Below are 10,005 nucleotides of genomic sequence, written 5' to 3'. Positions count from 1 at the left end.
TAATTCTCCTAGAACTTGCCGGGGCAAAACTGCCTGCAGCTGACATACCTTATAGATTCTAATAGATGGGGAGAGCTGCTTATGTATCAAGATAGACACAGAAAGGTCAAACATGGCTCCGGGTTCAGATTTTGCACACAAAATACGGCTGTTGGATTTACCAATAAACCCAGGACCTTTTGAAATCCTAAATTCCTGGGTGCCAAGCCCTGGGGAGTAAATAGCTGTTGCCATCTCCCTCAAAATCTTGGGAGGATATTGGTGGGTCTTGAAGGGGAGGTCTGTTTGAAAGAACCATGTTTTGTTTTGTTTTTGTCTCCCAGGTGCTTTTCATAGAATCATGGAGTTGGAAGAGACCACAAGGGCCATCTAGTCCAACCCCCTGCCAAGCATGTGTGCGTTTACTTGTGTGCATTTTGCTTGTGTGCGTTTACCAGAAGTGTGACCCATACAAAGTTTCCATTAGTTTAACACATGTTGAGTTTACTCAAAAGTAAGTCTCATTATATTCAACTGGCGTCTATTTGTTTCACTGTGCTTGGCCTACATTTTCCACTTAACTCATTCAACAGCGAGTCTCTCTCCTAATAAACTTATCAGACTTGTTATAATTGAGCACACAGTCTTCTGTGCTGTTTTTGTCTCCACGAGGAGCACTTTGAATTCACACAGAGTCTCATCTCTCTATGCTTTCAGTTTGAGGAATTCCTTTTGGCCCTCTTCCCAGTCTTGGGATTTTACCATTCTAAAGGAGTTTGGCATCATCTGACTTCAAATCATTTTATGAATTATTTCAGTAGCAATAATTGCAAAGGAGACCTCTGGTACATCACACTCTTGTTTACATCCCTTACACTGTGAAATCAATTAATTCCTTCCAACTGTCTGCTTTGTGTTCAGTTTTGAAACCAGTCACTAATCTGTAATAAGGTCTGTGTGCTTATTGCATTATTACTACATTTCCATCATATTTAGTTTGCTTCCAGGTGGTCACTATTCTGTGCGAGAGATTCAATCATATATTAGCACATTTAGGTTTGGGCTGCAAAAGTGGATTAAAGTGTTATTCTGCAGCAAGCTCACTTAAGAAAAAAAACACCCACTCATATTTTTTCGCAGTAAGAAAAATGCAGACCCTCCAAGCTGCCCAGAGTGGCAACCTAGTCAGATGGGTGGGGCATTATTATTATTATTATTATTATTATTATTATTATGAAAAATAGGACTCCCTATTTTCATCAGAGGAATGTTGGAAGGTATGAAAGTAACAGGAAAATGCACTAAGAAGTGTGAGGTAGTGATGAATTGATGAAAACTCATATAATGCTCAATAAATAGTGGACGTTGCATAACCTCTGTGCAAACAAAATCCAAATGAATGCTCAACAAATAGTGGGCATTGTGCAGGTTCCAAGCAATCTTTGTGCAAACAAATCAGTGTGAATGTTCAATAAACAGGTTGCCTTGAAGTGGCTTTGGAGACTTTTTCCTAGACCAATAGCTTCAGAGGTATGTGGAGCCACTCTTCAGCAGGAAACAGTAGCTGGCTACTAAGACACAGAACTCAGTCCAAAGCTGTCTGCCTTTTGTAGGCAGCTGCAAGATTGCTGTGGTATATGGCTTGCGGTACCCACGGGAACATGGCTGAGCACCTAAAGACTGATGCAAAGAGTTGGCTTACTTTTAAGTAGAATTTATTTCCGCCTCCCTTTAAGCTCTCTTTATCACACGTTTGTCAACTAACGGACCTACTCTTTCTCTGGGTGGTTTTAAACGCTGTATTTATATATTTTAAAACCTGTGTTCTACTTTATTGTAAAGCCTTGAGATGGGTAAAACCATGTTACTATTACTTACTAGTGTTTATTCTTAAATCTTAAATCTCTTACTGGCTTTTCTTACAATCAGGTAGTGGGGACTGCTGGCATTACTTGGGAATTCTAAGAAACCAACAGCAACCCTTTACTGGCAATCAGTGCACTTTTGAAAGGTTCCATCCACCATTTTGATTCAAAATGGCATCCAGTGATATCTACCTGTAGACCAAAACATGCTACTTGATCTGAAGAGCCACTGTACCTATTTTTGTTAAAATATCTTAATAGTTGTCTAAATCAATGGATTCATTATTATTATTTAAAGGTTCAGGTTGTATATTTTTTGATGTTCTGTTTATTGTTTATGACTACTTTTGTTATGTTTGTACTTATGTATTTTTTGTACGTTGTAAGCTGCCTTGAGCATGGTTTTAACTTTGGGAAGGCAGCATACAAATGAAATGATTTATTTATTTATTTTGGCCAAGTTTTTCCACATCTTCTTGTTTATTGTTCAGCCATGCTGGCATTTTTTCCCATGTATTTGTGCCTTTTCCTAGCCTGTACTACATATTCCATTTGTGTCTTTGTGAAAATGACTTTAAATCATGTTCACACTTTATGAAGGAATCTGGTCCCCCTACAGTAGTCTTGGTTTCCTCTAATTCCGAATTTTTTTCCCCTTTGACCACTTGTCACTTACCTGTCTGTGAGATATAGATATAAAATAAAAAATTGTCCAGTAGCACCTTAGAGACCAACAAAGTTTGTTCTGGGTATAAGCTTTTGTGTGCATGCACACTTCTTCAGATATACTGAAACAGAGAGAGTTATTTTCTTCTTCAGAGATTTAAATAGACAGAATTGAGGAATTTGGGGTACTGCCTCTTGAGCAGGTGCAGAGGAGAGAGATAAGTATTATATTTGTTTGGCATGTCCATTCACAGGCTTTCATTGCTTTCAGTTGGGTTCTGATTGTGGGATCAGTGTTCCTCGTGCATTCAAGTTTTTCTTTTTTCTTTTTGCACACAACACATGCCACCCATATTCCCCCTCAATTCAATCCAGGGTAAATCCAGTAAGATTAAAAAACAATAATCTGTTGCCAATGACTCATTTGAAATATCTCAACAACCTGTATGCAGTTTTAAGCTTCCAACTGAAACCAGACAAACAAGATTAGCATTCACTTTGTTAACTCAGTATAAAGCGTTTATTTGCTCACAGATAACTGCTAGCCAGAAGCTGATCTATGGTTACATGTGAGAGAGGCAACAAAGAAAATTAGGTATGGGTTCTTGTATGAAGCTTACTGTATACAGTGGGACCTCCGGAATGAATTAAGTTCTTAACCAGAGGTACCACTGTATTCAAAATGCATTGTCAGGGTTGTGATTTTGGAATGGTCCACTAGAGGCAAGGAAAGAGTGATAGGACTCTCAGCAGGAGCTGTGTGACATCAGAACCCCAAGATTAGAATAACCATAATGCCGTGTGTCACACTTGATGACTCTCAGCAGAGTCCACACCCTCCGCTTTTCCACTCTGGTACAATTCTGAAGCTTTTGGACAGAGAAACAGACACACAGAGACAAGGAGACAAAGTTCTGGATATCTGAGTATTTCTGGAATCATGGATTTCCTTCTCATTTCACATTCTTACGTCTGATGGCTCGTAACAGGCGGTGCTTTCCCTCTCCTTTGCAATCAATAAACATGGCATTCATGTCCACCTCATTGGGGTTTGCAACCAGTTGGAAGGTGAAGTTCTGGAGCAGGGTGGGAATGAAGAGGAAAAGCTCCATCTTGGCCAGAGCCTCTCCTGGGCAGGCCCTCTTCCCTAGAAGACAGAAAGGGAAAGAGAACTAGTTCATCACTGGAGACATTTATGGTACCCAGTAAACACTTGACTCCTGAGGAGTCACCTCAAATTATAATGTGTGTGTAGAGACATTTTCTCAGAAGCAACATAATGTAGCCAGTACATTGAGATAATGTGATAGCCCCACAATAATGAATGCAGAGGTATTTCATTAACCATTAAATGTATGTTAGACTATAAAGGTTACCATTTGTAAGAGCTCTGTTATTCCTCTGCCTACTTGGATTAACATTTCAGTGAGCAGCCTAGGCAACAGGATTAAGTTTTAATTTTCATCACTCTAAGAAGTAGGAGTGGAAAGTTCTGTCAATTTCAATCCTCTCATTTTTTTCATTTTTCCACTCTTAAATTCAGCTGCCTATATTTTGCTACAATTTGTCATTAAAAATATATTTGTCAAACCTCATCAGCATTTTAGGCAGAATTTACCCTAATAAACTAATTTCTATATGTAGTTTTGACTAATCACATTTTTGCAATCAATTTTCCCTACTGTAATGCATCTTTGTATGTTATAGTTGCAAATATATTCATTTTTAGGCACACTTTCCTCCAATATATGCTTTTTGGTAAACATTGTTTGGTTGCAGAACTGTTGCATATTATTATGATTTTCACTTTTAAAAGCAGCATGGGGGCAGCTGCAGCATGGGGAGGGGGAGTAACTATCCATTCTTGCACTATAAAAACTCCCACCCCACCCCCATGAGCTGTGGTTTGTCCCAGAGGGACTGTTTGTGTACCCTTAAATGCACTTGGGGAGATTTACTAAGACCAAGTGTGTACTGTATTGAGAACTTCTGACTTATGGCCCCAAAAGATGTGTTATCAGGCGATATGTGACCAGATCACCTGCGTTCCCTCCCCCGCAAAAGTAAAAGACAGCCACTCTGGAGAATACAGGTGTCAGGGTTGAGACAGATGAGGGGGAAGAGTGGTGGCACAGCCCCCCTGACGAAGTGGCACCCACAGAGGAATGTGAGGAATTCATGCTGGGGGAAGACTGGTGGAGGCACTCCTCAGAAGAGGAGGAAGAGGGAGAAGTTGAGTCAGAAGCAGGCCCCAGTCAGGGAGGGGACCAGCCAGCCTCCTCACACACACCCCATTCACAGCTCTACAATGCCGAGCGGAAAAACGAAAGATGCCATTAGAAACAGCTGCAGCTCGTAGAAAGCGTGGGAGTGAGTCAGATACTTAAGAGAAGGCAAGATAAGAGTCAATCAGTGTCTGCAACTGCCGTGTTTGAAGGCATAAGTTGAAACACTCATAGTGTGTGTATTCCTGTATTCTGACTCCTGACCAACCCTGTTCCCGGCTTCCTGATTTCGGCATTTTGACTCCTGGCTCCCCTGACCTCGGCTTCCTGACTGACCTGGTCTGTGTACTTCGGCTTTATATGAACCCGACTGCTGGCTTTGACCTGGACAGTGTACTTCGGCCTTATCTGACCCTGACTGCTGGCTTTCACCTGGATTGCGTACCTCGGCTGCATCTGGCCCTGACTGCTGCTCTTCAGCGCACTGACTTGTCGGCATCCTAACAATTATACAGGCTAGGTGGTAACCCTTGTGTAGAGTAGTGACTTGGTTCTCACTAACATGGAAAGCCTGTGTCCTTCAGAATGCAGGAGAATGTTTGCTCATAAAAGGAGCATTCTGCATAAATGAACACTTTCAATGACTGGGAGAAGTCCCCAGTTTTCCTTGTGCATGACCAATCCTGTTCTCGGCTTCCTGATTTCGGCATTTTGACTCCTGGCTCCCCTGACCTCGGCTTCCTGACTGAACGGACTGTGTATTTCTGCTTTATCTGAACCTGACTGCTGGCTTTGACCTGGACTGTGTACTTCGGCTTTATCTGAACCTGACTGCTGGCTTTGACCTGGACTGTGTACTTCGGCTTTATCTGACCCTGACTGCTGCTCTTCAGCGCACTGACTTGTTGGCGTCCTAACAAGTATTGATGAATTTACCTTGAGAGTAGAAACAAAGGGGGGAGAGAGAGAGTTAAATACAGGCTGGAAGAATGCTCCAAATGCCATCAAAGGAAGGTGGCAGTGGAGAGAGCTTCAATCATGCCAGCTGGATGCGTTAAAGTGAAACAAATCTCACCCATCCCATCTTAATGGATCTTGAAAATGCTTCCCAAATTATGGGGTAGTTATGAGAATAGAACCAAGGAGCATTTGGATTAGGTGGTGGCACAAAAGAATTAATATTACTGGAAATCTCACATATGCATTTATCTCCTGCCTTTATTTCCGTCTTTGCTTCTTGAGCTGTTTCTTATTCTCTGCCTTTTTTGGGAAAGGAGTCCAGTCGAAGCCTTGCAAAGCCTTGCACTAACCTTGGGGAAGGTTTTGTGTAGAGGCAGGACATCTTTCTGCAGGAGGTTCCCCAGAAAGAGCCTGTATTCAAAGTGGGTCCTGGAGGTAGCTGGCCTCTAGCTTTGTGAAGTTTGAAGGACAAGGTCGCGAGCAGAAAGAGGACAAGGAGCACTCCTGCCCCAGTTGCCAGCTCCATCTGTATCCTATTCTATCCACTCCAAAGGCAAAAGAGGAGAAGCGTTTTAAGTGATGCTGAGCTAAAAGACAAAGTTTGAGACACGCCCAGAATGCCAGCGAGAGACTTTTTTCTGCCTTCCTGGATTCCAGTGCCCATGGTCACTTCCACTGTTGCTAACACAGCTGCAGGCTAGTTAATTATACCAGTGCTTTGGGACACAACAGAACTTTTCACAAAACTCTTGTTTAGTTACTGTTTCAATTTCATATAAAAATAAATGGCACAATCCCTGTTAATCTTTTTTTAAAAAAGGTTCATTTGCCATTATCATCATAAACATAGGTTCAATCCCCAGCATCTCCAATTAGAACTTGGAGAGACCCCTGTCTGAAAACCCTGGAGAGCCATTGCCAGTGTAGACATCAGCTGAGCCAGATGGACCAGTGGTCTGAATCAGTATAAGGCAGCTTCCTGTGTGTTTATTATGGGCAGCATACAAGTAATGAGCCCAACCAGTGGAAACCCGTGTAAGGATCTTTGCAATGCAATAGGGCTTTCTCCGCTGCCTCCATCCCATGTACAGTCTCGCCCCCGCCCCCCCAAATGGCTCTGCTGGGATCTTCTTATTTTATTGTTATTTATTAAATTTGTATACCGCTCTTCATCCAAAGATCCCAGGATGGTTTGCCACATAAAAATACAAAATGAGAACACAAAATACATAATACAGTGGTGCCTCGGGTTACAAATACCTTGGGTTACAAACACTTTGGGTTACAGACTCCGCTTAACCTCGGGTTAAGAACTTTACCTCAGGATAAGAACAGAAATCATGCGGCGGCAGCAGGAGGCCACATTAGCTAAAGTGGTACCTCAGGTTAAGAACGGTTTCAGGTTAAGAGCGGACCTCTGGAACGAATTAAGTTCGTAACCAGAGGTACCACTGTAAAACAAAAACAAACCAATAACCCCCCCCACACACACACATGTAAAAGAACATGGGATTGGGCAAAGGTCTGGTTATAGAAAAATATTTTCTCATGGCACCTAAAGAAATGTAATGAAGGCATATCCTTGTGAGCCTTCCTGGGAAGAGCATTCCACAAACAGGGAGCCACTGCATAAAAGGCCTGTTCTCACGTTGCCACCCTCCGGACCTCTTCTAGAATAGGCACACAAAGAAAGGCCTCAGATTATGATTGCAGGGTCCAGATTGGTTCATAGGGAGAGAGGCGGTCCATGAGGTCGAAACAAAATAAAAAAAATTCCTTCCAGTAGCACCTTAGTGACCAACTAAGTTTGTCATTGGTATGAGCTTTCATCTGCATGCACACTTCTTCAGATACCTGCTCACGAAAGCATGCACATGAAAGCTCATACCAATGACAAACTTAGCTGGACTCTAAGGTGTTACTGGAAGGAATTTTTTAATTTTGTTTTGACTACGGCAGACCAACATGGCTACATACCTGTAACTAGGTCATGAGGTGTTATGGTCCTGAGCCATTTAAGGCTTTATAGCTCAAAACCAGCACTTTGAATTGGACCCAGAAACTGATTGGCAGCCATTGCAGTTGGGCCAGGTTCGGTGCAATATGCTCAAACAAGTTAATTGAGTTATGCCACTTGAGAATCTTGTATTTAGCTGGTTTTGTGCTTTAAAATGCATTGACCCTGTTTGCCCCATGGAGCAATGGTCAGCAGTTCCCGACAATCTGGTTCCTTAAAGACATGGAATGACATTCAACTAAGTTTTACTCAGAATAGACACATTGAAATTAATTGGCCTAATTTAGTCATATTCCTTAATTTTAGTGGCGTTACTCTGAAGAAAACTGAACACCACTCCTACAGATTTATTGTTACATGAGATGAATATATATGATGATGAATAAAATGGGCTTCTGTCTACAAAAGCTTGTGCCATAACAAATTGGGTTAGGCTCAAAGTTATTGTTGACCACAATTTGAAAGTGACTCAAATTGTTAACCTTCTGTACTTTTCCCTACCTGCAGTTTCAGTTCCTGTTCTTTGCATTGCTGCTTACTTTTTGTTACTGTAAATGACACTGCAACTTTGCAGAGCCAGTTTTTCTTGTCCTGTTTCCCCATTCTGCTGCCATCATCCTTCCACTTCCTCCCCCCGCAAGAGGACCAGTTTGCACTAGAAGAATTCAGCACTAATTATAAACTAACATGTCCTTTTGGCTCATTATTAGGAACTCATGAACCATTCTCTAGCATTTCTTGGTCAACTGATTTGTTCCCCCTTTAAAGGGCCCGGAGTCACAATGTTTGAGAATAGCCACACTATACAGGGAAAGGACTAAGAAGCTGGCGCACAATCACACAAGCATGGAAATGCTACCTCAGGATCCAGCATGGGTTGATGGTTAGGATGTTAGAGTTGTACTGGGAAGACCCAGGTTCAAATCCCAACTCATCCATAAAGCTATCTAGATGACGATGGGCTCAGCACCATGTCTCAGCCTAATTGGCTGCCCAGAGGAAAACAAAGGGCTTGCCTGACAAGCCACAGTTGCTGAAATTATCTCATTGATAGTGTAGGTCAAAGATACTTCTTCTAGCTGAAAAGAACATAGTGGTAAATGTAGACTCCTGCTAGTGCTATAGTCTCCCCCTCTTGTGTATACTGTACTTCTTAAGGTACAGAGTTTCTTACCTGCTGGCCTTCTTCCTCCATTAGCTTTCCTTCCACTTGCAAAGAACCAACCATATCATCCCCTTAGTATCTAATTTTATTAGGTACAATTTTATTGCTTTGAACAAGTCTTGAAGTTGAGGACTTTATACAAAATGCAGTAGGCTATTGATATTTACATATGTATTGGGATAATAATATCGAATTTATATAATAATGTATGGGTTAGAGTTTTCTTTGTATATTTTATATATTCTTATATTGTTTCTTTCTACCCAGTTTTGTGCCGTTTTCTTTTCTTTTCCTTTCCTTTTCCTTGTGCTTTTAATTGAAACATTTTCAGGAAAAATGCCCCCCCCCCAAAAAAAAGTCGGTAAGAAAAGAGCAAATGTGAAACACTGATTAGGATTGGACAGATTGGGACAATGTGGTGTGTATAAAATGGCTGTGCACAGGTTAAAGACTCCTTGTGCAAATGATCTTTCTTCTCAGCTTCTCCCTCTGCCAGGTCCCCTGAAAAAAGCCTCTCCTGGTGGGCCTTCCTGAACATCTGGCACTGCATTTTGAGGGTTCTGCAGTGGAGGGAGGAATTGCTCATGCAAATGTTGGATATATGGTAATCCATGGGTAGGCAAACTAAGGCACGGGGGCCGGATCTGGCCCAATCGCCTTCTAAATCTGGCCCACAGACGGTCTGGGAATCAGCGTGTTTCTACATGAGTAGAATGCGTGCTTTAATTTAAAATGCATTTAAAATGCAACATTTATTTAAAATGTTATTTGTGGGGCATAGGAATTCGTTCATCCCCCCCCCCCAAAAAAAATATAGTCCAGCCCCCCACAAGGTCTGAGGGATAGTGGACTGGCCCCTGTTGAAAAAGTTTGCTGACCCCTGAATTATAACCCAATGTAAATGGGTGTCATATCACAGTTTAGCACCCATTTTAGAAGCCATTTCCAGGGATGTGGGTCGTAGTGCTCATCCCTAAACATAGCAGCCTTAAAAATGTGTTATGTGGAAAACAGGGTTCATAAACATCTATATATATTCAAAATGGAGGCTTTTAAAATAAATCATAGCTTAATAGAAAACAAGATTATGAAAGCTGGGTAAATTAAATTGAATGGTAATATTTTGCT

The sequence above is a fragment of the Zootoca vivipara genome, chromosome 2 (genome assembly GCF_963506605.1).
Source record: "Zootoca vivipara chromosome 2, rZooViv1.1, whole genome shotgun sequence".
NCBI lineage: Eukaryota > Metazoa > Chordata > Lepidosauria > Squamata > Lacertidae > Zootoca > Zootoca vivipara.
This window is presented reverse-complemented; position numbering follows the sequence as displayed.